Source organism: Amblyomma americanum, chromosome 5 (assembly GCF_052857255.1).
Source record: "Amblyomma americanum isolate KBUSLIRL-KWMA chromosome 5, ASM5285725v1, whole genome shotgun sequence".
Taxonomy (NCBI): domain Eukaryota; kingdom Metazoa; phylum Arthropoda; class Arachnida; order Ixodida; family Ixodidae; genus Amblyomma; species Amblyomma americanum.
This window is the reverse complement of record NC_135501.1, coordinates 8,030,634-8,057,098: the sequence shown is the minus strand read 5'-3', so window position 1 is coordinate 8,057,098 and position 26,465 is coordinate 8,030,634. Positions and strand designations below refer to the sequence as shown.

Sequence of the window (26,465 nt, the reverse complement as noted above, 5' to 3'; positions counted from 1 at the left end):
CATGACCATTTTTTTGCGGCTCTTTACACTGTCTTTTTATCGCTTATTTCGTTTGTTCCTGTTTTTGAAATCTTGTGACGTGACCACACTGATTGCTGGTTATCCCTGCAGCAGCACTGTTACCTCCCCTCTCATGACTTCTATTTAAGCATCTTTCCTTTCAAAATAAAAATTCAGTTGTGAGTCAGCGCTCGTGTGTGTCGTTTCTTCGTGTTGTCCGCGTTTCATCGCGCTGTTTCTAAATACCATGTGCTATGTGGCAAGTGAACGTATCAAAAGATATCACTTCAGTCAAGAGAAAAGCCAAGAAACTTCACCGCACAATTAAATACCAAATGTTGCTCTCAAAACAAGATAAATAAATATGAAAAGAAGGAAACTGCATTGTAGATTGTGGATTGTTAAAATATGAGTGCAACTGCCTAAGACCGAAGCCATCGGTAAAAAAATATTTATCGCACTTGCATTTTTATTTCAAGTGCAACATATATATATGCTTCCACAATCAGATAAATGGCGAACAAAAAATACCTTAATATCTGCAATGCCACGCATGCTGAACCGCGACTCTATCGTAATTTTCCCCCATCCAAAAAGTTCAATTTTTTATCAGTCAGTTATTATCAATTCTTATCATCAATTAACTGCTTATTATCAGTTCTGGAAAGCATGTACCGCAAAAGAAAGATTCAGGCAAGGATGAGCGCTGAAGAGTGAGTTGCAGAAGCAGCAAGGAAAGCAGAATCGAGAAAATAGCAAAAAATGGCTGTCATTCCATATATCCACAAAATATCCCATCAACTCAAGAAGATAGGATCTCGCTCTGATGTTAGAATCGCCTTCTCGGCCCCCATGAAACTAGACAGACTATGCACGAGGAGCTGTCCGATTAGACCTGATAGTGTCAAATGCACGATAAAACACCAAAATAAGTTTGTTGATTGTAAGGAAGCTGTGGTCTATTCGGTACCCTTGTCGTGTGGCAAATGCTACATCAGCCAAACTGGCCGATGCGTAAATGAACATCTAGCACAACACTGTCACAAGGTGCGGCAAGGCGTAGAACACATGGTAGTGCATTGCCGGTCGTACAAAGGGTGCAGTTCTGTACTCAATAAATGCTGGATTCTGTATTCCCCCAAGGATAAGTTAACCCGAGAGATTGTAGAGGCCAGGGAAAATCTTAGATGTGGGCAGGCATGTGTGAGTGCTCCATCGTTAGCCTTAACTGATAAAGAATTGAACATTTTGAATGAGGGAAAAGTACGATAGAGTCGGTTCGTGTTCAGCACGTGTGGCATTACAGATATGAAAGTGTTTTTTTATTAGCCATTTATCTGATCGTGGAAGCATATATATATGTTGCATTTGCAATAAAATGCAGTAGAAGTTTACACCTGTGTGTGTCCTCTTTCTTGTCCATGTTTGTTGTGTGCGCAAGTATTCTATCCACTATGAACAGCCAACTCACCCAAAGCGCAATGATGCATATATATATTGCCACGAATCTTTGCAGTGTTTGTTTGTTCATGTTTAACTGTGCAAAAAAACGAAGACAGAGAACAAGAAGGCGCAGACTATCAACTGATTATTTATTCAAGGAACAAAAGCCTATATATGTATCCTCAGCCCGACGTAAGACAGGCCAAAAACACAAAAACGCAAACACTACTACACACTATCTTGGCGCATGTAACGTGATGCCACTGTGATCAACCACCAAAAAAGCAAACTCGCATCGTCAAAGACAACATAAAAACATTGACAGGGAGATGCCCTTTTTGCACAGCTTTTTTAACGCCAGCAGGCAGTATGGGGTGTTAGCCTGATAGGAGTGCGCCCTTGGGTTTGCTGTTTTTATGTTGTCTCTGACGATGCGGAGTTTGCTTTTTCGGTGGGTGATCACAGTGGCATCACGTTACATGCGCCAAGATAGTGTGTGATAGTGTTTGTGTTTTCGTGTTCTTGGCCTGTCTTACCGCGGGCTGAGGATACATATATAGGCTTCTTTTCCTTGAATAAATAATCAGTTGACAGTCTGCCTTCTTGTTCTCTGCCTTTGTTTTTTTTGCGCAGTTAAACATGAATCCTTACCGACTCGTCCAGTCTTCCGTTCTTATTTGTTTGTTCATTCTTCAAAGCTGCCAGCAGCCCACATTATCGCTTTGTTTGCGATGCAAGACGCCACCAGATTTATCTCGAATGATTGCATCAAAGCAGAGCTGATTCTATGTTGTTCCAGAATGTTCTAGTCACTTTGCACTTTATCTCGAAAGTTCGCTATCAGCATTAAATTGAGCACGGCCAACAGCGGCGGGCATTCTGTTCGACGACCGCCGAGCACACCTGTTGCTACGCCGCCGCCGAATGATTCAGTCCATCGTGGGCGCAAGTCAGCCCAAATAAAGAGTTTTGTTTAGACACCATTTTCGCAGCCTTTCTGCTATCCGGACTACAGTCACCACTTCGTGACATATGGTGGAGGTGCTGGGTGGCCTTCCATGTTCCGGACGCCCCCTTCAAGTCGTGATGCCAGCCCTCTGCGCTACGCACCTGAGAACGAGCCAGCAGCTCACCGAGCCAGCCGACGTCTCCAGGGAGAGGAGCCTGAGTTCGGGACCCTGCCAGACTGCACCAGACAGTGAAAAGACGCTGCTACAAGCACCGCAACCTCGCCACAGATGTCAACACCGATCATACTGCAGTAGCTGCGGGTGCCGCCACCTTTCAAGGGATCCCTAGGTGAAGACCACGAAGAATGGTTGGACCAATATGAGCGCGTGGCGTCATTCAACAACTGGAATAATGTGGCGAAAATCGGGCACGTCTTTTTCGCACTGGAGGGCTCAGCACGCATGTGGTATGAAAACCACGAGTCTTGCCTCATGGCACGTTCAACAGTGCCGTGAGGAAAGAAAGAGCTGAACGATTCCTCGAGTCCAGGAACCAGCTTCCGAATGAGCCCGTATGTGTTTAGGCGGAAGAAATGAAGCGCCTCTTTCACTGCGCTGACCCCGAGATGACCGAGGAAAAGAAAGTTCAGTTTTTAATGCGCGGCGTAAAAGAACAATTCTGTGACAGCCTCGTCCACCAACCGCCAAAAACAGTCGACGAAATCATGCAAGAAACATCGAGAAAACCTTCGACGTCCGAGCTTGGCAGTATTACCAGCCTTCCTTTGTCTGTGCAATCCGTCCGGGCACAACGACCACCACCAGCGACAACTTGCAGGAAGTTATCCGCGAAATCATCCACGAGGAGCTACGCCGATTACTGCCATCCTCCCCACAGCCGCAAGCAGCAACTCTCATGTGGTAAGGGAAGAAGTGCAGCAGGAACACTGGCACTCCGATGGCCACAGAATCGCAGGCCATGACCTACCTGCAGTATGTACTCCTCATCGCCGACACCACCTACGTCCTCTCTGAGATTAGCCACTTGTTCCAAAACGCCACCTCCCTGCCCCCGCCCACCCAGCCTATGAACGACGCTCAAGCCCCAGGAAATGCGATGCCTGGAGGACTTCTGACAACCAACCGTTTTGCTTCCCATTGCGGCGAGGCCGCCCATATTCTTCGTCACTGCCTGTACCAAGGTATCGGTCTTCGTGGATTTGATGTCGACGCACCACGAGCACGCTTCGGCCAGCGTCCAAAAGAAATCGACGAGTACCTGCGTCCAGAGGAGTACTTGCCGAACCGCCTTTTGCGCTCACCATCGCTGTCAGCCTTGCGCTTTGCGTCGCCACGCCGCAGTTACACAGCCGCGGTATGAGGAAGGTCTCCCAGCCCACGCAGGGAAAACTAAAGATAGCAACCTCTGGAGGTGAAGTTGCTCTCGAGCGAAGCACCGAAGATGCTCCAACGACCATGCAGCACGAAAACGCTGCCCCCAACACAGCGACGTCGCATACAGTGACAACCTCGACCAAGATGCAAACCGCCTTAAAAACGACACACCTACCGAGAAAAGCTTCGGCGACACATTCTACCCACGATTCCCATACCCGACGATGCCGTGGCCCGACACGCAGGACGACGTGCAACCCAAGAGCCAGAATGCCAGACTTAGAAGCAGTTATCGACAGATGGAAAGTTACCGATCTAGTCGACACAGCAGCCGATTACTCGGTAATGAATGGAACATTTGCTGCGCAGCTGAGGAAAGTCACGACTGCATGGGAAGGCCCACAAATTCGCACCACAGGAGGCCACCTCATTACTCCATCAGGACGATGCACAGCACGAGTAATTGTCAAAGGACATACCTATCCTGCGACCTTCGTTGTGCGACGGCAACGTTCCCGCGAAGTGATCTTTGGCATAGGTTTCCTTAATGAGCACAAGGAAAAAATCGACCTGCGATCCATGCTCATCACGCTTTCGACGGACGAGGCCATCCCTTCGATGAGAACTTTGCAAAATCATGCTGCCCCGAGTGTCCTGGAGGAAGAAGAGAGCGTCCCACCCCGTTCAAGCGTTATCGTGACTGTAGGCGCCGCGAAAGCCATTAGCGCTGAAGCCATCATCGAGGGGAGCATGCAGTTGCTTCCAGACCAAGGAATCCGCATCGCAAGAGGCATCGCACATATCCGCAATGGCCAGGCTGAAGTACTGCTGATTAACTCCAGCGCAGAGTTAGCACATAAACAAAGGAACGATGATTGCTTCCTTAGACGAATTATCCAACGTACAAGACTCCTTCGCTCTCTCCGACCCATCCACAGAAGGTTTGCCTTACCAAGCGAACTCGCCCACTTTCGACATCAACCCAGCCCTGCCCCAGAACATACAAGACCAGATCCACAATCTGCTTCGAAGCCGCAGCAAGTGTTTTTAGTCATCGCCGAAGGTCCGACAAACACCAATTGCCAAGCATTGCATTATAACCGACCAGCACGCTCGACCTCTCCGTCAAAGCCCCTGCCGTGTGTCGCCACGAGAATGACAAGCCATCCGGGACCAATTGGAAGAACTGCTTTGCAACATCATCCAGCCTTCAAATAGCCCATGGGCGGCACCAGTTGCTCTAGTGAGAAAGAAAGACGGTGCACTTCGATTCTGCATTGATTACTGCCGCTTGAAACAACATAACAAAAAAGAACGTCTACCCCCTCCCCCGCATCGACGACACACTGGACCGGCTCTGCAATGCCAAGTATTTATCATTGATGGACCTCAAGAGTGGCTGCTGGCAAACTGAGGTCGATGAAAGAGATCGCGAGAAGACCGCATTCATCGCTCCGGAGGGGCTCCGAGTTCAAGGTGACGCCATTTGGTCTCTGTTCCGCACCAGCGACGTTTCAGCGAGTAGTGAATACAGTTCTGGCAGGCCTGAAGTGGCAAATTTGTCTGGTATATTTAGACGACGTTGTTGTCTTCGCCTCGAACTTTGAAGAGCACTTCAAATGATTCTGAACGGTACTAGGTGACATCAAGTCGCCTGGCCTAACCTTGAAAGCAGAGAAGTGCCACTTTGCCTATGAAGAGCGGCTGTTTCTAGGCCACACCGTTAGCAAGGAGGGAGTACGCCCAGACCCGCAGAAAACAGCTGCTAGTGAACAGTTTCCACCGCCGGCCAATAAGAAAGCAGTGCAGAGTTTCTTCGGACTGTGCACATATTACCAACGATTTATGAAAAACTTTTCGCGCATCGCCGAGCCCCTGAACCAACTGACGAAAGCAGACGTGCTATTGAAATGGGAAGCGCCGAAAGCAGAAGCCTTCAAAGAACTTCAGCGTCGTTTACAGTCCCCACCGATCCTCATGCATTTTGATGAAAACGCCCATACTGAAGTTCATACATACACAAGCAGCGTGGGCCTAGACGCCGTCTTCGTTCAAAAAAGCGCCGGGCTGGAGAAAGTCATTGCATATGCTAGCCATTCCCTTTCCAAGGACAAGGCTAACTATTCGACAACTGAGAAGGAGTGCCTTGCTATCATCTGGGCTACATCGAAATTCCGCCCCTACCACTACGGACGACTGTTCAAGGTGGCGAGCGATCACCATGCGCTGCGCTGACTTGCCAATTTGAAGGACTCTTCTGGCCACCTCGCTCGATGGAGTCTGCGCCTCCAGGAGTTTCGGGTCACCGTCGTTTACAAGTCCAGACGCAAGCACTCTGACGCCAATTGCCTCTCACGAGCCTCTGTAGATGCACCACCGCCGGATGACAATGAAGACGCCTTCATGGGACCCATCAGTCCCAGCTCTTTTGCACAGCAGCTCACACCCCGACCTTAGGCGCCTCATTGAGTACTTGGAAGGAAGGAAGGACTGTCTTCCTTCTGTGCACAGAATGATGTCCTCGTTAAGAACTTCGCCGCGAACAACACAGCTTACCTCCTTGCTGTACCTGCTTGTCTCTGCGAAGAAATTCTACAGGCTTCACACGACGAGCCAACAGCTAGACATTTCGAGCTTTCTCGCACTGTTCGCTGCATTCAAGACAAGTATTACTGGCCCCGACTGTCTGCCCGTGTCGCACATTATGTGAAAACCTGCCGAGATTGTCAGCGATGAAAGACCCCTCCCACCCGACCAGCAGGATTACTGAACCCCATTGAACCCCCCCCCCCTCAAGACCCTTTCAGCACATCAGCATGGACTAGCTTGGCCCTTTCCCAAAGGCAACGTCTGGGAATAAGTTGATCATCATAGTGACAGACTACATGACCTGCTACTCCGAGGCAAAAACCCTACCGAATGGAACAGCAGCAGAAGTCGCCAAATTTTTTGTGGACTGCATTCTCTTGCGACACGGCGCCCCCAATGTGCTCATAACGAGCAGAGGAACAGCATTCATGACGGAACTAACACAAGCCATCCTGCGTTACAGGCAAACCAGCCACCGGAGAACAACTGCATACCATCCGCAGACCAACGGATTGACCGAGCGCCTGAACAAAACCATCACCGATATGCTCGCCATGTATGTCGATGCCGAACACAAGACCTGGGACGTCATCCTGCCTTTCGTCGTCTTTGTCTACAACATAGCAATGCAGGAGACCATCCAGATGATGCCGTTTAGGCTCGTCCATGGCAAGGAGGCCAAGACCACGCTAGGCACCATGCTGCCCAACGTTATCGAAGAAGAAAACGTCGCCGCCTACCTTCAACGTGCAGAAGCATCAAGATTTGCCCGATTACAGATGAAAGACCAGCAGCGGACCGACACCAGACACTACAACCTACGAAGACGCAACACGGAATACAAGCCAGGAGACCAAGTATGGGTTTGGATGCATATTCGCCGCCGTGGACTGAGTGAAAAGCTATAGCACCGCTATTTCGGCCCGTACAAGGTTCTTCGTCGGCTAGGTGAACTGGATTATAAAGTCATCCATGACGTAATGACTGCATCCCAGCGACACCGCGTATGACCATAAGTTGTCCATGTCGTCCGTCTAAAGCCACATTATGCGCGCTAAAGGACGCTGTAATTCCACACTCTGTGTTTATTTTCACACGATCCGTTTTCTAGTCACCTTATTTGTTTTAATGCATCGGGTCGATGCTTCTTTGAGAGGGGAGTAATGTCGTGAATCTTTGCAGTGTTTGTTCATTCTTCAAACCTTCTTTCTAGCTTTGTTTATCTCGACTGATCGGCTGATTCTACGTCGTTCCAGAATGTTCTAGTCACCTTGCACGCTTTATCTCGAAAGTTGACTATCGGCTTCCTGTCAATAGCACGCGCTCCTTCCTCCCTGTGACCAATCAGCAATCGGTACGCACTATGCTAAATGTATCTGATATCATGCGCAGGCTATCTCACACCGTAGCAGTATCTCGTGGTTGAGTTCGGATCCAGTTCGGATCCCGTTCGGATCCATAAGTCAGGGAACGTCACTGATCAGTGTTGCCATCTGCAACGCCGCCGTGACGATAAAGCCTCGCTGGGTCAGCTGAGCATTCACATGGTCGTTGTAACCATGCAAACGGCGCTGCCAGCCTTGGCAAGAACGAGTTACAGAGAACAGGCAACCATGGAGTTCAAACGTCCGCGACGTGCTCAGATAGGCTGTTTTGATTGGTCCGCCCAAGTGTCGTTAGTGGGAGAGCGAAATGGGAATGGCAAGCCGCACGAAAATCGAGTTTAGGCCAGCATTTTGTTTGCTTGTATTTTGAAATTTTTTTATTGAATAACTCCCGTTCCTAGGCATCGATTCCTGCAATTTTTTTGAGTCAGCATCTGTGTGACATAAAGAATCCATCTGAAGTATAGCTGGCATCCGTTCAAGAAGTGTATCGCAGCCCCTTTAATGCCACCTTCATCCAGTTTGACAACTAGGGGTTCCTAAAACACCAGGGCATTTTCAACTGCTTGTGTGTCGCGTCAGTTTTATGTAGCATTTTTCTCCCATCAATTGGCAACATTTTGGCATCACTAACTGACGACGGAAATGTTCTAAAGATATGTTCAGGATTTTTTAGTAATTTTAGAAAGACATGACACAGGCCGCTATGAGGAAACTGCCATGAACATTTTAGAACTGTTCGCAGAACATGGCAAGGGGCTCTTTTTCACATATGAGCTTCCTGAGCAAGACTGTCTCCAGTTTTTGGACCTTAACATTAAGCTGGGGGTGAGAAGTGTTTACTGGCGCTACCATCCTAGGGTCAAGAGTGACTTTTTACCATTTGATTCGGACCAGTCCAAAACTGTTTAGAGGGCTATTACCATCCTTTCCATGGAATCAGCACTCCTCAATTCATGCTCTCACTTGACGCCAGCGAGCTTCCAGGTGAGGCAAATAGACTACGTAAAGCAGGATTCCCTGACCACGCCTTGGCAGCTGTGACCGAGGCGCTGCTGCAGAAACTCAAGGGTAGGCCAAAGGGGCAACGCCGGAAAAAAGATTTCATCAAAGACAAACCAGCGGTCATACTGTGTATTGACAAGGTGTCCCACAACCTAAAAAAGAGTTGGCAACAAGTATGGTTGCTAAGGTCTTCTCTGCCCCCTGCAAATTGGCCAAGATGTGCCCGAAGGTGCACATGTGCACAAGATGTGGGTCTTTTTGTGTGGTCTGTGTTAAATTTAGCACTGTTTTTACTTTTTGTTAGATGACACACAGAGAGAACAAGCACAGACGACTGATTTATTCGTCACCACCAAATATAGCAAAATTGGTGCAAGTGCGTAAGGTGCTTTCATGACATGCCTTGGAAAAAAAAAACAAGCAATCACCACCACACCATACAAGACAGAATTTAAGAACACCGCCAGTCACCGCCAGTCACAGGATGCTCACCAACCTGCTAACTTTCCAGGTCCTGACGTTCTGGATCCCGGAAAGTGCCCTCGCTTCGGCCTTCTACAAACCACCTACCAGATTCTTCCGCTCACAAGATACGAACGCCCCTTCAACCAGATATTTCCCGCCTCAAGTGAACACCACCAGTGATCCGCCACCCACAGTGCATTTCCGGCTCTCTGCCCGGCAACCATGGCATTCACCGACGTCATCAATCACGGGACCTGATCGCTGGCTACTTAACCGTCAGCAACCTGCCAGCTGCTTGGGGCATGACACCGCCAGTCACAGGATGCTCACCAACCTGCTAACTTTCCAGGTCCTGATGTTCTGGATCCCGGAAAGTGCCCTCCCTTCGGCCTTCTACAAACCACCTACCGGATTCTTCCGCTCACAAGAAGCGAACGCCCCTTCAACCAGATATTTCCCGCCTCAAGTGAACACCACCAGTGATCCGCCACCCACAGTGCATTTCCGGCTCTCTGCCCGGCAACCATGGCATTCACCGACGTCATCAATCACGGGACCTGATCGCTGGCTACTTAACCGTCAGCAACCTGCCAGCTGCTTGGGGCATGATACCGCCAGTCACAGGATGCTCACCAACCTGCTAACTTTCCAGGTTCGTTACCTCACATTTTGCAAAGAATTAAGGAGTGATGATAGATTCCTTGTTGCGGTGTCGTGCCCCTACGACTTGAAGCGCTTTTTTGTCAGTCTTCTCCATATTTGCTGTACCACGTTTGCCTTTGATTTGCTATGCCAGCTTATGTTATTGCTGTCCGGCGATGTCGAAGAGAACCCTGGACCTCCCTCTAATAGCGACGACATTGAAATCCAGGAAGCCATTAAGCGCTTAGAAATCAGCCTAACAGCGATACACGCTGAGCTTGAGCAAATTAAATCGATTCAAAATGCACAAGAGAAGCGGATATCTGACTTTTTAAATAGCACAAATAATTTTGATGCAGATAAACAAAGTGTCTCGGGCAATGTATTCAACGCAGGAGTGTCACATAACCTGGAACGTGAAATAGCCGCCTTGAAAGCAGCAAGCGTCGATACCAGCAATCGAATGCACAGGGCAAATCTTTTGTTCTTTGGGATCAACGATTCCATCAATGAGCAATGGAAAGATTCCGAGGAAAAAGTTCTGTCGCTCTGCGAAAACAATCTAGACCTAAAACTTGATCATTCATGCATAGAGCGTGCACACCGTCTTGGTAACTTTTCAGCATCAAAAAAGCGCCCTATAATCGTAAAATTCGCTCATTTCAAGACGAAAGAAACCATACTGAGCTGCGGACGTAAGCTCAAAGACACAGATTTTGCAATTAGAGAGGACTTCGCTGCTCCCACGCGGTTTGCACGCTCAAAACTGTTGGCTTTCATCCGGCCGCTGAAATGTGCGTTTAAGCTCAGCTTTGACAAACTGTACGTGGGAAGCAAGTGCTACTTTTATGACCCCGCATCTGATAGTGTCAAAGAACCCATCATGCCTCGCCCCACACGTCACAACGCCGCACCACCTGATAGCATCCATGACAATGGTAATTGACGCACTGCCACACAACCCACCCGGGCTCCCTTCAGCACTCGGCCGCGCTCTTTTCTGGATTTAAACGTCACATTTACTAACATACGAAGTGTAATGCCAAAACGTGAAGAACTCTGCTTTATCGAGGACAGCAACACAGACGTCATTCTACTCACTGAAACGTGGCTACACCAGGACATATACGACCACGAAATTTTTCCCACCAACTCTAACTTAACACTATATCGTCACGACAGACTGGGCAAAAGAGGAGGAGGAGTACTTCTAGCCGTGAAAAGCACCGTATCATCATCGCTCATTAGCCACGACGATATCATAGAACTGACGTGGGTCTGCGTACAATGTACAGGTATCAAAAGTTTTCGGTATCTGTTACCGTCCTCCTGGAAATAGCCCATCATTCTGCAATTCCCTTCGCCTTTCACTGACATCAATTCGGAGCAAGCTACCCAACGCGCCTATCTTTCTTTTTGGTGACTTCAACTACCCGACTATCAACTGGCCTCTGCTATCAGAACCTCACAAATCACAATCAAACGAAGCAAAATGGTTCCTTGATTTAGTTCTAGATTTCAACTTACATCAAGTAATAACATGCCCAACAAGAGGCGACAATACAATACACTGGATCTTTTACTGACATCTAATCCAGACGACATTAAAAGCATAAACATATTACCGGGCTTCAGCGATCATAGCCTCCTTCATATATGCATCTCATTACCTATCAAAAAGAGATCCCCTACCCAAAAGCTTATCACTGATTATAAGAGAGCGGACTTTGAAGCAATTAACCGGGAACTTGAACAGTTTTATGAACACTTTAGTACTATATACTCATCTCGCTCTGTCAACACGAATTGGGAATTATATAAAAACATGATACTTAATTTACAAGCTTCTTACATTCCCACCGTCCTTATAAAGACTGATTTAAACAACCAATGGTTCAACAACCGTCTTAAAAGCCTCCTTAACAAGAAAAAACGGCACTACAGGCACGCGAAACTAGTTAATAGCTGCACGGCATGGGAGCGATACCGTCTTAGAGCAAATAATTGTGTTAAAGAATTGAAGGCGTCTAAAAAGAAATTTTTTTCTTCTGATCTGCTATCAATATTACAGTCAAACCCAAGTAAATTCTGGCGAATTCTCTCCCCCAAAAGCCATACTAAGCAGTTCGAACTCTCAGGAGATGATGACCAACCGGTCGAGTTAGATCAATGCGCGACGGCTCTTAAGTATTTTTCATCAGTGTTTTCTTCCACTAACGCTATTGTTCCTTCCATGCATGACTTTTTAGTGACTTCAATGCCAGAAATAGAAATTAATGCCGATGGAATAGCCAACTTAATTAACTCCCTCAAACTATCGTCGTCAGCTGGATGTGACCAAATTAGCACCAAAATGTTAAAGAATACTACCGCAATATCAAGTAAAATACTATACCTGTTGTTCTCACAGTCCCTAAGTACCGGCGAAGTTCCTCACGATTGGAAAAAAGCAAAAATAATTCCTATTTTCAAATCAGGAGATCGGTCAAAACCAAACAACTATCGACCAATTTCGCTCACCAGCATCCCGTCCAAACTCCTTGAACACGTAATAGCATCAAATTTAATCGCTCACCTTGAATCACTAAATTACTTTTACCCGCACCAACATGGCTTTCGAAAACTACTATCATGCGAAACACAGCTCGCCGAATTCACTCACGACATCCTTCAGTACATGGACAATCGCCTACAAATTGATGCCATCTTTCTCGACTTTTCCAAGGCATTCGACCGTGTTCCGCATAATCATCTGCTAGCTAAACTTGCTTTACTTGGAATCCCGCTAACATTACTTATCTGGCTCGAGCACTTGCTTAAAGGGCGCGTGCAATTTACATTCGCCAACTGTTGCAGCTCATCGCATACTGACGTCACATCAGGTGTCCCTCAGGGCGCAGGGTTATCACCGTTGTTATTCTTAATCTACATAAATGATCTCCCATCTAACACAATAACCAAACTTCGACTTTTTGCGGATGACTGCGTCGTTTATAACATCCTCCATGCCCCTGAAGACACCATTAAGCTACAAAATGATATAGACACAATTGCATCCTGGTGTGAAAAATGGCACATGCCACTTAACCTAGACAAATGCCAACTCATGTCCTTTTCTCGTAAACAAACCTCTATTAACTGCACATACCATATTAATTCAACTCCCATTGCCCGAACTTCCTCTTACAAATACCTTGGCGTTCACCTGACATCATCCTTATCATGGGTCACTCATATTAATTCAATATGCTCCCAGGCCTCACGCACTCTTGGTTATCTGCGACGGAACCTAACATCAGCACCACCTGAAATCAGACAACTAGCTTATCAGACATACGTACGCCCAAAGCTTGAATACGCCTCATCCATCTGGAACCCTTCACAAGCATACCTTACAAATGAATTAGAAGCCGTTCAAAATCGAGCTGCACGGTTCATCATGTCACAGTACTCTCGTGATAGTAGTGTCACTGCACTAAAACGAGCCCTTTCCCTCCCAAGTCTCCAATCACGTCGCATCGTATCACGCCTATGCCTCCTTCATTCCTTTTTCTACCGCCCTATTAACAGGCATCCTTTGCTGCAGCCGCCATCAAGAATATCCCCTCGCCTAAACCACACTCATCCCATAGCTCCCATTAAAGGCCGCACATCAGCTATGAATGTTTCATTCTTTCCAGATGCAATAGCCCGATGGAATGCTCTACCTGATAATATTGCTTCTTGCACAGATCGAGCAATTTTCCGCACTGAATTAGCGAATCACCTGTGTCTTACGTGATGTATTCGGCTTCATCAAATAATCTGATCCTGTGTTACTATCTCCTTTAATGTTTTTAATTTTAATTTATCATTTCATTGCTTTTTGTTTTTGTTTTTGTTGAGCTGGTACCATATGTTGTACACACTGTTCTTGCCCCCGCCTTATGTAATGCCCACGGGCCCTTAAGGCTTCAATAAATGAAATGAAATGAAATGAAATATGTTGCGATTGAAGTGTCACCAATGCAGTTGTGCGTTTTCTTTATAAGAAAAGGTTCTATGATTTTACGTGCTACAGTGCTCCTGCCCATGCTAAGACCCTCTTTCTTTAGGAGATAAGAAAAAAAAGCACTGAGAAATATGCAAGCGTTGACTTCCCTGAGATAAAGATTCTCGACAGCGGGCAGGAGTTCCATAGCACATGAAATCATAGAACACGCACAACTGCATTGATGACACTTTCTGCATTCAGGCTTGAAGGGTGTGTTGATGACTGCATTTTGTTCTCCCCTTAATTATGTGCCCATCATTGAAGTAAAAATTCAGCTGATCTTGGACCCCGTCTGACGATAACACTGGCACCCATTTTCCCACTGCAAGTTCTGTTTCCTCCCTCAGTTTCAACTAGAATGTCAACTCCATGCCACAACTGCCAGTACCATTTTGGTCACTGCTACCCTAAAGTTCTGCCACTAACACTAAGCCCCACCATTTATCTACTTGATTCAAGCTGGCCCAGTCTCCATGAGCACTGATTTCCAAGATTGACTTAACTAAGACTAGGCAAGTTTGAAGATCCCACTGTGTACTTAGTCTGGTCTCACAACTTTTGTTACACAGTAACGAGCAAACAGAACAGGAGCCAGTCAGATGTGCTGCAGTGACACTCAGGAGTCTTCACTGGAAGTGAGGCAGAAATTTAGCCTTCAGCCTTCCCAACTTGTGTCCACTAGCGGTCGAAACATTAACTAGTAATGATCAACAAATAGCTACGCTATGGGATGTGGTGGTGGTGATGAGATCACAAGCATTATCAGGAAACCAACCGGGCATACAGTGGGTGCAGCTGGCAAAGAAGAGGGTTAACTGGAGAGACATGGGAGAGGCCCTTGCCCTGCAGTGGACGTAGTCAGGCTGGTGATGATGATGATAGCTCATGCATGCATGCTAAAAATGAAACGGGTGGAATCAAGAGAAGGACGATCAAAGTGGTGTGTATTTCTAGGCCACAAAGGCTCAATGTGCTGCAGCGAAATTTACCAATGAAGTAGATATTAGTACCAAACAAAGCATGGCTGCATATTACCGTAATTTCCGGACTATAGTCCCCATCCGGTGTATAGTCTGCAGGGGCCAATTTCGGCTAAAAATAAAATTTTCTTGCTTAGATAGTCCACAACCGGTGCATAGTCCGCAGGGACGAATTTCAGCTGAAAATAAGCAGTATGCAATGGGTAGGCAAGCATTTTATTGTGAAGATGTAAAACTATGCTTTTTATTAGACCTCACTGATTTCAGTCCTAGAACCCACCGAAATCATTTTCCCTGGGGCTGTCAGAGTGAAACAAGTCAATCATGTAAGATGTGACAGGCTCATCACTGTCTTAATCGCCGTCAGAATCTGATACCTCAGTTGAGGAAGTTTGTATTCCGGCTTTCCTGAGGCCGTTAATGGCAACCTGTTGTGGCACGGTGTGCCACAAATCAACGACCCACTTGCGTACTTTCAAACAAGATGTCGTACAGAGGCAGTCTGCTTTCCATGTACGTATCAGCCCCTTCTTGCATCCAGGCTTCCCAGTTCTGTCGAGCATTGTTCTCGAGGCCATGTTCACCAATGATTGAAGGTGTCTAGTTATGGCAAATGCAGTGGCTGTCTTCTTTAGCTCTGTTTTTGCGCCCTCCGTGATCTGCGCACGCTACATTATTTAGCAAGGTAACATGTCGCAGGCACTTTCACAGCCACCGGTAGGCTTCTTCGGCTCTGACAAACTGAAAAAATAACATCATGTATAGTCCGCATACATAGATAGTCCACATGATGCAAAATTTCAGCTTTTAACCATGCATAATCCACGGTCTATAGTCCGGAAATTACAGCACTTTAAAACTGTGCACCTAACCTGGGCACAGCAGAGATGAGACTGCACTGGGAAAGCAGGTAACTGTCATTAAAAAAGGCATCCATTTGTGAACAGCTTTCAGGGCCTTGAGTGTACAAGCTGGCGAAAAGGCATGGCTACCATGCTCCACCATATTTTTAGCCTCCTCAATGGAAGTTGCTTCTTGCCCACGAGAGATAGTGTGACAACGGCGCACCACTTTTGTAGCTTAGTTTTTCACTGTCTGTCATTAGAACCATTGGTGCTGCCCACTATATACCGCTTGCTCGCTCTGTAATCATGGTGCTGACATAAAAAAAATTGCAAGTCAGAATATGTTAGTACTCTCTGATCACAATGTGAAGAAAAAGAAGGCATTCCACTTTTCATTTCTTCTTGGAAAAAATTCGATGTGGTTTCTGATGTTCCACCAAGTCAACGGGAGCAACGTTCATCGTACTTGCACGAAAAAACACGAGAAGCGATTCTGGGCACGCCAAGGCGGGAGTAGCAAGATACCGTTCTCTTGTGGCCAAACTATAAATGACAGAGCCAGAGCCCGAGAATACATGGCATCGCTGAAAGAGGCCCCAACTAGCAACCTTGCCCTGCATCATTGGGACTATTAATGCAAAGTGAAAGTCATGGTGATTGGAAAAAGCAGAGACAAGCTAGTGTGCAAGATTAAAGATTGTGGAAAAATGTGTCAGTGGTTGTCAATCTGACAACCAAAGAAAAAGAATTCTTGTGTAGGCGCACAAGTACTGCTTCATGACACCTAAGGAAAAACAGAAACAAGAAAATGTCATGTTGCCCCTATATATGCTGTCTTTCCCGTCAATAAAGTTGTTAATAGTGTCAGTGTTGTGCTTCGTTCTTCATGTGTTTGTGTCTATTGCCGTGCTGAAATCACTCAAGCAAAATATAAGGACTAGCTTTAACTGTGCGTCTAATGTTATTTACATGCTTCAATGCTTCACTTGCCAGAAACAATATATCGGAGAAAATGAGCAGTCAATGAGCACCAGGCTAAATGGTCACCGAGCTGACACAACAAGGAACGTACAAAAGACAGTGTTGCAACGTTTTGATTAACGCAGTCACAACTTCAATGACGTTAAACTTTATTTTTCAGACTTCAAATCCTCAAAAGACAGCAAATACAGAGAGCCATTGCTAATCTGCAAAATTAAGAACCTTATAACCAGCAGGGATCAACATATCCAAAGGGAACATAGAATCTCTCAGGTACATTCTGGCATTGATGCAATTCTTTAAGCAGGTATAGCACATGGTCAGAGCATTTCCCAGTACTTAAAAACAACGCTTTATCATATGTCACCCTACCTCCCTGCCCGGACTCGTCCCTTTTGCTCTCTCTTTGTTCAGTTTATCCTTAGCTTATGCCTTGCATCTCTTGCCATCAGTTCTGAGGAACTCTTGGCTTCAGCATTCCTCCCCTTCCCCCATTCCTTTCACACTTCCTCTGGACTCGCCCCCAGGTTTTCTCTTTTACCTTCATTTTTTTTAGTATTTCGTTCCGTCATGTTGCTTAATTCCTTTATCTGAGTTTTTCATGTGAACGCAGCCAGGCATACCAAGCCACCTGTCGCAGCTGGACACACAGCCTTTCAAGCCCACGCTCGCTATCCCTCCATACCCCTGGATTCCTTTCTTGTGAGCCGGCCTTTTTCATATCACAGTGTTGCAGGTCAATCGGTTAATCATGTTTAGCAGTCTTCATGCCTGGACAAGCTTCCCACTTCCCACTTCACACCGTCCTCCCCTTGACCGAGCCTTCCTCCATGGAGCAAAGACCCTATACAAACCCCGCCAATGATGAATGTTTTGCCCAGACGAAGACATGTCCTCTCACTGGCAAGCACCCTGAGGCTTTTCCCTCCCTTGTCCATCTGCCCCATCTCTCTCTACCAAGCCTACAGTGATGGCTTTCTGGTAATTTACAGTGTAATGAATCAGGGGCGATGGCATAGAGGTAGAGCGCTTGCCTTGCGTGCAAGAGGACTGGGGTTCGAATCCCGGCACCCCGCAATTCTCCACCAGATTAAAAAAAAACGTGCGTGTTGAGCTCAGTGACCAGAACCGACAATGCACTCCCTCACCAGAACAGGATTTGGCCACCCTGGTGTAGTACTTGGCCACAACCTTCTATGATCAAACCAATTAACCTTGAGCCCTCAGTCCCCAGTGGCTGCGGAGCGACTGGCCAAGGCGGCGGTCAGACCTGTGTTGCAGCAGAGGGTGCTAAGAATCTCTGGCTCCGGACAGGCCGCCACTGGAATCTGAACCTGGCAACGTTCAACACTAGAACCTTATCTTGTGAGGCAAGCCTAGCAGTGCTGTTCGAGGAACTAGCGGGCATTAAATGGGATGTCATAGGGCGTAGTGAAGTTAGGAGGAAAGGTGAGGTGTATACAGCACTAAAGGACAGGCACATACTCTGCTATCGCTAATTAGCGGACAGACGAGAACAAGGTGTGGGACTCCTCATTATTCAGGATATAGCTGGAAACGTAGAGAAGTCCTATAGTATTAACAAGAGAGTGGCAGCTATCGTAATTAGGCTAATAGGAGGTACAAGCTAAAGGTGGTGCAGGCCTACACACCTACATCCAGCCATGATGACCAGACCGTTGAAACTTTCTATGAAGACATGGAATCAGCAATGAGTAAAATCACAGTAGACTGTACTGATTGGCAACTTGAATGCAAAGGTGGGCAAGAAGCAGGCTGGTGACCAGGCAGCAGGCAGCTATGGGATAGGTTCTAGGAATAGCAGGGGAGAGCTATTAGTACAATTCGCACATAGAAATAATTTACGGATCATGAATACCTTCTTCTCAGAACGAGAGAACAGGAAGTGGACCTGGAAGAGCCCCAATGACGAGACTAAAAATGAAATCGACTTCATACTATGCACTCAACCCGGCATTGTTCAGGATGTGGACGTCATCAGAAAGGTGCACTGTAGCGAACACAGAATGGTAAGGCCTCGAATTAGCTTAGACTTGAGGAGGGAGCGGAAGAAGATAGTGAAGAAGAAGTCCATTAACGAGTTAGCGATAAGAGGGAAAATAGAGGATTTCAGGATATCGCTGCAGAACAGATATTCAGCCTTAACTGAGGAAGGTGATCTTAATGTCCATACAATGAACTATAATCTGATAGATATCATTACGGAGTGCGCAGTAGAAGTAGGCGGCAAGACGGTTCAACAGGATACCGGCAAGCTATCTCAGGAGATTAAAGATCTGATTAAGAAACGCCAAAGCATGAAGGCGTCTAACTCTACAGATAGGAGAGAACTAGCAGAGCTATCGAAGTTTATAATAAATAGGCGCAATGGGGGGTTAGCCGACATAAGGAGGTTCAATATGGAGACCATCGAGCATGCTCTAAAGAACGGAGGTAGCCTGAAAGCGGTGAAGAGCAAACTAGGCATTGGTAAAAATCAGATGTATGCATTAAGAAACAAGGAGGGCAATGACATTAGCAATACGGATAAGACAGTTAAAGTAGCCAAAGAGTTCTACGCAAATCTATACAGTACTGAATGTAATCAGAGCGTTAATGAGAGAGACAGTAGCGCACAGCAATGCGTCATCCTGCCAGTAACGAAAGAGGAAGTAAAGAAAGCCTTAGAAGCAATGCAAAGGGGAAAAACCAGCTGGTTAGGATCAGGTAACAGCAGACCTGTTGAAGGACGAAGGAAAGATTCTGCTAGAAAAACTAGCCACCCTGTATACGCAATGCCTTATGACCTCGACCGTACCAGGAGCTTGGAAGAACGCAAACATTATCTTAATTCATAAGAAAGAAGACGCCAAGGACATGAAAAATTGCAGACCAATCAGCTTACTGTCCGTTGCCTACAAGGTATTTACTAAGGTAATCGCTAATACAGTCAGGGAAACCTTCGACTTTAATCGAACAAATGATCAAGCAGGCTTTCGTAAAGGATATTCCACAATAGATCATATTCACACTATCAGTCACGTGATAGAGAAATGCGCAGAATATACCCAACCCCTACATATAGACATCATTGATTACGAGAAAGCATTCGACTCAGTGGAACCCTCAGCTGTCATACAGGCACTGCGGAAACAGGGTGTAGAAGAACCTTATGTAAAAACACTGGAAGATATCTATAGCAACTGCACAGCTACCATAGGCCTCCATAAAGTCAGCAATAAAATTCCAATAAAGAAGGGCGTCAGGCACGGAGATACAACCTCGCCAATTCTATTCACCGCCTGTTTACAGGAAGTATTCTGGGGCCTGAACTTGGAACAGTTGGGGATAAGAGTTAACGGAGAATACCTAAATAATCTGCGATTAGCTGATGACATTGCCTTGCTGAGTCACTCACGAGATGAATTGCAAAGCATGATCAATGATTTAGGCAGGCAGACCAAAACAGTGGGTCTAAAAATAACCATGCAGAAAACCAAAGTAATGTTCAACAGCCTAGCAAGGGAACAGTAGTTCACAAGTGGAAGCAAGGTGCTGGAAGTGGTAAAGGAATACTTGGGGTAGGTAGTGACAGCTGATCCAGATCATGAGAGGGAAATAACTAGAAGGATAATAATGGGTTGCAGTGCATATGGCAGGTTCTCTCAGATCATTAATGGCAGTTTACTAATATCCCTCAAGAGAAAAGTGTGCAACAGCTGTATCTTACCAGGGGCTAGATTAGCAACTGTGACAAATTCTGTCACAAGTTATTGACAGTGACGTCAAAATGACGTCATGATGAGACGTCATCAAGTGACGCAACGAGGAATCAGCCAATTACAGCAGGGCAGTGCCCCGAGAGCATTCGAGAGGCCGTCTGCTTATTCTTTGTAAAAAGAAATAAGAAATAAGCAGCGATGAAAATAACTAATATTTTATTTTGTCAAAACACTGTGTTTAAAGTTCGAAAATATTAAGCAAAACAAAAAGCGTTCGAAGTTGTGCTATTAAATTGACTGGTGGGTAACTTTCAGTGCCGCGGGGGTGTGCTGATGGCAGTAAAAAGGCCGCTTTGCACAGAAGCAGCTGTTTCACGCCGTGTTATTGTTTTTTTGCACGGCGTCTGGAATCGAGCTACTGTGCGGTTGACCTAAGTGCACAGAAAAATTTCAACGAATGCAGTGAAGGCTGCGTGACTACCGAGCGAACTTGCAAGAAGCGCATGGAACGAAATCGACGAAGGCAACATGTTGAAGTCTGTGTTGTTCGGCTTTTTCGATCGATGACAAAAATGCCAAAAGGTGAGGTGTTGCAGTATGTGACGAGTGGTCATTTGTTTCTTTCCCCTTGGGAAACAGAAAACGACCACGAAGTGCAATTTGCTGGGAAGATAAAGTGCTTTGCCAGCATAAGCGTGTCTTATTTATACGTAGCTGTGTCACAGAGGTGACGACGGCACCCACCCCTTCTGCACGCCAACTTTACAATATCCTGCGCCACCCGCCGCACGGATTTGCTCACCGTCGGTTGTGCGATGCTGACGTGCGCCTCGCTACCAACGGCAGCCTGAAAGCCGCCCGTGGCAAAGAACCGCAATGCACACAGCACCTGCCGCCGCACCGACCGTGCACTCTCACGCAAACCTCCCAGTTCATCGGCGAGTTCGTCGCACAAACACTCCACAGTCTGCTTCTCCAGTCAAAAAAGGCGTCGAAACAGCTCGTTCCAGCAAGTCAAACGCATCTTCGTGCACCCTCCTTCGCCGTTGCTCGCGCCAGCGCAGCCGCCTCAGTCGTATGGCCGCGTACACCACCGCCATTTTCTGTCACAAACTCAAAAGTCAAATTGACGCCCTCAAAACAGTGACAAAAAACCGTCAATTAGCGGCTGCATAATTAGGTGTGCAACGTCACTTCTGCCATATCCATGACGTCATCAGCAACCACCCATGACGCAAAAAAGCACTATGGCCGCTGGCCACAACCGACCAATAGGACCGCGGCTTATTGACACCTTTGTGACAAGTTTTTGACAACTTTCCTAATTGACAGTTACGTAATCTAGCCCCAGTACACACCTACGGGGCAAAAAACGTGGAGGCTAACGGAAAGGGTCCAGCTTAAGTTAAGGACAACACAGCGAGCCATGAAAAGAAAAATGATAGGTGTAACGTTAAGAGACCGGAAGCGGGCAGAGTGGGTGAGGGAACTAACGCGGGTTAATGACATACTAGTCAAAATCAAGAGGAAGAAATGGGCTTGGGCAGGGCATGTGATGCGGAGGCAAGACAAATGCTGATCCTTAAGGGTAACGAAGTGAATTCCAAGAGAAGGCAAGCGTAGCAGGGGGCGGCAGAAGGTTAGGTGGGCGGATGAGATTAAGAAGTTCGCAGGCATAGGGTGGGCACAGCTGACAAAGGACCAGGTTAATTGGAGAGACATGGGAGAGGCCTTGGCCCTTCAGTGGGTGTAGTCAGGTTGATGATGATGAATTACTTTCCTTCTCTCACAGTTGAGTAATCTAATGAATCTGTTCAGGGGCAGCAATTCAGCAGCAAAGGTGATGTTACTTTCCAAGATACCTTTATAGTGCAAGCAAAGCTGGGCAATATTCTTAACACCCATTTTGAAGCTAATCTGCAATGGAAATCGAGAAAATTTACACAAAAAGGTTGAAGCAGCTGCAACCTACCGTATGCATCAAAGCTAATGAAACTAATCTAAAAATAGGTGCATTATTTACTGTTCACTGTAGTTACATTCATGTTATTTTTAGGAAAGTCATTATTAATCCAATCCAATTACTTTCAAAAATAGGTATGGCAGCAGCAAACGAGGCAACATGCTAAGCAATCCTTGTTGCTTTGCAATTCAGGTCTGTCCCGCTGTGCAGGTGCTGCATGAGTGGCACCAAGCATGAACCCTGTTCAAGCATTCAGAGCTATATCAGCTACACTCCTCTACGATCGTATCATCCTTGGATGGGATCAGCCGTGGCTATCAGCGACCACACCTCTGACGACATCGAGGATGTCGTGTCATACTGCCCCATTGACTACCTTGATTCTTGATTCATAATGGCAGCGAAGGAGCACAAACACAAAAGAAGAAACACGCTAACACACGGACAAATGCTGCACTCACAGCTGGTTTTAATGGGAATAGATTTTGAGTAAATATATGCTCTACGCGTCTGCGCACTATAGAGAGGATATTAACATCCACGTGCCATGGTAACATCACAAACACAAGTTATCTTATAGCCACGAAAAGGTCGAACTCCAAAGTGTACATAAAAATCGAAGTGTCACAAATACAGCAATCAGCTCTTTTCTTTATATGATAGGCCTCCAGGACATCCACCATGGCACGTGGATGTTTTTTTATCCTCTCTATAGTGCCCAGACACGTAGAGCCTATATTTACGCAAAATCTATTCCCATCAAAACCAATTGTGAGTCCGTGTGTTTCTTCTCTTGTGTTTGTGCTCCTTTGCTGCCGTTATGAATCAAGGAAGTTACCAACCAGCCCATAAAGTCGATTTTGCTCAAATATACCGCCAGAGCTGTTCTTTGCCAGTGCGCACGGCAGCAGCAAACAAGGCAAAATGCTAAGCAATCCTTTTTTGCTCTGCACACTGCTACCGAAGTAACGATCCCTGTCTAGTTCTGCTGCCCTGCCCTCTATAGGTTCGATTCAACCGTGGTTCATTGCACTGCTTGCACCGGTTCATGGTGCACTGCCCCAAAGCCCTCGATTCACAGCGCCCCCTGCACCACTGTCCGCGATTGATTTGGGTGCAGATGTGGTGCAAGGAACCTTGGCGCCATCCGCGAAGAACGTGCAGGAAAGTTGTGCACGTGTTGACGGCCTTAGCAGACGACGTTTGCAGCCAACGATCGCAATGCTCGTCAATATCGATGGACAAATTTGGGTGCCCTCCTCGAGGCACGTGAAAATGCACTGATGTCTCAAAGCGCACTGAAAAATTCCTCAACCATCTCTCATGACAACCTGAATAGTCTAACGAATCCAAAGCCAAAATATCTAGCTACAACGCTTTCGTAGTAATTGGTAATTCGGTTGCAGTCTGTCCGAACCAACTTCATTGCTACGAAGGAAAGCACTGCATCAGCTTCCACATCCTCACTGTCGGAGGACTCCAGAAACTCCACAAAAATGACTTCGGCGATGTTGTCGTCCATGGACTCACGAGGCACGAAAAGAGACACACACTTCGAGAACTGACAGCACAACGAACAAGGCCACGAGCTGCGACGAGCAGACGACGAGGCCTGTGCATGCACCTCCGATTGAAAATTGCCACACAAGTGAGGTGTAGCACTGCTGACGCACTGCACCTGCACCACAGAACTGGAACTACACCGCGCAGCACCTGGCCTGCACCAGCAGCACTTTTTCAGAATTGGTACTGGGAACCAGTTCTGAATCGAACGAAGCTTGTGCGTTCAGTGTTTTCTTTCTTGTGTGATTGCTTTATCAAAACATCTGTTGTCTTGTGGCGATATCTTGGCTCGACTGAAAAGAGATATCAAACTACTATAAGCAAGGTTAATTCAAAGAATGATAGAGGGCCTGCAGGCATCTCAATACAAAACAGAAAACAAACTTTCTTGTTTAAATGCTCGAATTGATGGTACTGAAAAACTGTTACTCAGCCTAAATATCTTAGCCACAAAAGTGAAAGGCATGGAGTCAGCAATATCGGATCTCCAAGGAAAGTTCAGTTCAGTTAGGAACCAGAAAGATTCAGAAAACTGAGCCAGGAGGAATAACTTGATCATTTATGGTATAGAGGAGGCTAGCGTGGAGTCTAGCAAGGAACTGGAAAAGAAAGTAACTGATCGTGTTTTTCAGGAGAAGCCGGGTTTAATGGCGTCGAAAGATGCCATAGGCTGGGAAAAAGGAAACAAGCAAGGCACGATCAGTCATTTTAAAACTCCTCGCCTTTTGTGAAGAAATGTCAGTATTACGATCATGCCATACACCTAAAAACACCAGCATATCAGTAGCCAAGAACTTTTCCAAATGAGATCATCATCATCAGCCCAACAATGCACAATGCCGGACAAAGGCCTCTCCCACATCTCTGCAATTAACCCTGTCCTGTGCCAGCTGTGGCCACTATATCCCCGCAGACTTCTTAATCTCATTCGCCCAACTAACCTTCTGCTGGCTTCTGCTATGCTTCCCTTCCCTTGGAATCCAGTTTGTTACCCTTAAGAACCATCAGCCATCGCCATTGGCTTTTGTTAAGAACGAGTTGCACAGACATAAAGAGCGAACACAGGAAAGACAATGCAGATGGAAAGAGCGCAAACTATCAACTGATTTTATTCAGACCAATGCTCCTTATATAGGCAGTGCATACATGTGCCTAAAAAAGAGGGGGCTGGAAGCGAGAAAGGGGGCAAACCAAGCCTGGGCACAAATAAACAAAATGCGCACAGAAAGTTTTTTTTTCCACATTATACAGGGAAACTGATGTGTCACTAATACATTCCTCGCCCTTTGACTTTATGTAGTAAGCTCCTAGAAGCAGGCGGCCTACTTTGTCTTTACTCCTGCCAAGAATCTTGATCATCTGACAAGGAAGGAGCCGATTTGCCAGCTCATTGCATGCAAAGGTTGTGAGAAATGGCTCAAGGTTCCAGCATATCACGGCATCCAACGCAAAATGGACTGAAGAGCTCCTAATGCTGTCGCATAAAATGAGAGTAAAAACCCCCGTCCACACAGGAAATGGGCGGTGCCTTCTGAAATGTAATCAAACAAAAAGAAATACTTTATTTGTTAACCGCATTCACAGACATTTTTTTTTATTTACTCTCAAGGCCCTTGCTGATGCATACTGCATTTGCTGTGCGCTGCCATCTTAATGCATGTCAACACAGCAAACAATGACTGAACGCAGACAGGAACAACTGAATTCAACAGTTGGTGCATGTCTGCGTTACCATCCCGTCTTTCTGTACTGCTGACACACAATTCCAACTTTGTGCACCACTCTATCAGAGCAGTGCTATACTGTTAGGGTAAACCTTATGGTTTTTGGGTACACCAAATGCTCGTAGTAATCTGGAAGTGCAGTAATCGCAGCATACTGAAAAATGTCCCCAACAGGGCTCATGAAGGAAACAGCGTGGTGGACAAACAAAAACGAAGGTGTGCTGTTCTTATATCATGCCCAGCTCTCTTCTTCAATTTCGACCCTGCCGTGCTACAAAACATCAGCTGAAATTTCTCAACGACACGCTGTGTGCTTTGCTTTATCTTCGCTGTGGCTTGGCAGGTCGACTGCCTGCAGGCTGACACCTTCACTCACAGCTGGACCGTATACGTGACGGACGCCTTTCAAGTGGCCCACCAAAGGCCAACCGACAGGTGTACCCGAGCAAGCTTTCTGCGAGAGGCGCTGATGAAACCACGCAACCGCCGAATATGCGATACGCGCCCGTGCGTGCACGCTTCCACAGACGTTGTTGTGCAAGTCTGCGAGCGCCCTCAAAGCCACAAGTGTGCTTGCCATGCCAGCTCATCCTTCTTCCTGCGGAGCTGATCAGAAATGCAGCATTGTGACATTTGGATGTGCGCATCTGAAATGTGAGTCGCCCTTCAGCTCCTCTTGTTTGGCAGCGTCAGCTCTTCTGTTTGGTGGCTGACTTGCTATAAACATGGCCTCTATTGCTACTTTTACCATAGCTTGGAAATCGGAGCTGGATCACTGCG

The 26,465-nt window shown here is 46.6% G+C and overlaps 1 protein-coding gene and 1 long non-coding RNA gene across 14 annotated transcripts in view; one reads left to right on the top strand and one right to left on the bottom strand.

The window, feature by feature from the left end:
* Positions 1-26,465, bottom strand: part of LOC144132266 (glutaminyl-peptide cyclotransferase-like) — a 237,140-nt gene that overhangs the window by 209,892 nt on the left and 783 nt on the right. The window lies entirely within an intron of this gene.
* Positions 12,696-26,465, top strand: part of LOC144132271 (uncharacterized) — a 79,612-nt gene continuing 65,842 nt past the window's right edge. The window contains exon 1 of the long non-coding RNA XR_013314742.1: positions 12,696-26,339. This is a non-coding gene — a long non-coding RNA (uncharacterized LOC144132271). The remainder of the gene's footprint in view (positions 26,340-26,465) is intronic.